General features: G+C 53.0%; 1 pseudogene; it reads right to left on the reverse strand.

Annotated features, from left to right (window-relative positions):
* Nucleotides 1-567: 567 nt before the first annotated feature.
* On the reverse strand, nt 568-1638 carry LOC141574324 (THO complex subunit 6 pseudogene; annotated as a pseudogene).
* Nucleotides 1639-2018: the final 380 nt, after the last annotated feature.

Raw genomic sequence — 2018 nt, forward strand, 5'->3', positions numbered from 1 at the left:
TTCAATTACTTAGTATGGAAGTAATCCTAGACAACTTACTTTCCTGAGCACCAGAGTCCTCATCTGAAAAAAGGAACCAGTAGTATTATTTCCTAGGGTTTTTGCAGGAGTTAGAGCAGACAACTAACTTAAAGTGTCTCCAGCAACACAGAAAGCACTGCTTTGTCAGTGGTGCAATCAGAATAGTATCGTTACTGTTGTGCTGTTATTTTACCTCCCTAACATCTCTGTTTGCCCAGCTATGCATTCCTTGCTTCTTTATTTGTTCTTAATAGACTTCGATCTATTTTACCTTAAATTATAGAGCTGAACAGAGTACCACCCATGGTCCTAACAATGTAAAACACCATGTGACTGTTTCACTTATTGGTCTCGACATTTTACTTTTCTTTCAACATAAATATTACCCATTCTTAGTGTCTTTATCACACCATTGGATCATACTATCCCAAATAATTCCCTAGGTTCTTTTCTTCCTTTCTTTGAAAAGCCCGAAATTTTATTTGTATAAAAAAAAGAAGAAAAAATGCTCCAAACCAGAGATGGAGGTGGGGGTGTCGCTGGAGGTCAGAAGGACAGGGAGAAAGCTTGGTAGCCTACGCTGGTGAAGACATCCACCCTGCAGCTGTTGCCTGAGGCTGTCAGGACCTTGCACTCAGGCTGATGCTTGCTGGCTGAGGCTGAGTCTTAGCAGCCTGGGGAGGAGCCAGGCACCTGGGCCTTGAGCTCCTCACTTAGCTCCCACTGGCTGACGTAGTGACCCTGGCCGCTGATAGAATCAGGTCCTGGTAGAAGGTGACGTGCTTCTGTGGTGCCATCATAGGGAAGATGGTGGTGGGTGTGGAGGATCCGAGGTGCCAGAGGGTGAGCGCTGGGCCACCTACACCGACCATCCAGTCTGAGTCAGTTACCAAACATCCGATCCAGCGCCCACTGTGGGGCCGAGAGCACTCCTCGTGCTTGTAGACCTCGGTAGTCTGGACCTCCTTGGCCTGGCGGAGGTCCCAAAGCCGCACAAGCCCCATCCTCGTCACCTGACAGCACCTCAGGGCTCCGCTCCTGCAGTGCTAGGCAGTGGATGTAGTCCGTGTGGATGGCGTCGCCTGAAGGTCCCCATCTCAAGGTCCATCAAATGCAGCTGACAGTCTCCCCCAGCCAGGAAGAGGGATTTCTCCTTGGGGAGGAGAAGCAAAGCACTGACCTCAGGTACTTCCAGGCTGGTCCTGTGTGGGCGCTGACATAAGGAGCAACAGCTCCTTACAGCCCTTCTTGAGGATCCCTGCCCAAAGCCAGGCCTTCGCCTCCCCATCCCCAGCACCGAGCAGATGTCGATCAGGGCAGACCATGCTGTAGACAGGCCCAACATGGGCTTGGAAGGTCCCCACAGGCTTCTTACTTTCCTCTCTGGCCTCGGAGCTCAAAGCAGCAGACAAGCTAAAGACGGCTATCTGCCCGTAATTGTTGCCAGCTGCCAGGAACAGGGTGAGACTCTGGGAGAAAATGGTCCTATGCAGCCAGGGCAGAGCCATAAATGCTTCGGCCTGAGCCAGAGGCCCCGCGTACGGCACAGCTCGCTCCACCTCCAGAACTAAAAGTCCCAGAGCGCCCGCGCGCCAGGCAGCCCCAGGGGTCCGCCAGCGCCGAAGGGCGTCTCCCCTTAGCGGCGCCCCGCCTCCCAGCAGCGCCGCCGCGCACCCCGAGCCCCAGGAGCGGAGGAGCCCGCCAAGAGGAACCCAACACTGGGCGGCGCCCACTGCGGCCGCGCTGCCCCTGACCCCGACCCCCACCCCCACCCCCACTGGGCGGAGCCGCCTGCCGTCCGTCTTCCGTGCCCGCGCTCCGGGGGGTTCTTCATGTGAACAATTTTACACCTGTCTTTTCTCATATATCCTTTTGGTTTCATTTTAAGCTAAAAGTAAGACTTTTAATTTATCTGCATTAAATTGTATTTTTCTGAGTGGGCTTTTTGTTTTAGCCTGTTTAGAACTTTAAGAATCTTTAACCTGTTATCCAACAAA

This window comes from Camelus bactrianus, chromosome 21 (genome assembly GCF_048773025.1).
Source record: "Camelus bactrianus isolate YW-2024 breed Bactrian camel chromosome 21, ASM4877302v1, whole genome shotgun sequence".
In the NCBI taxonomy this organism is placed as follows: Eukaryota; Metazoa; Chordata; class Mammalia; order Artiodactyla; family Camelidae; genus Camelus; species Camelus bactrianus.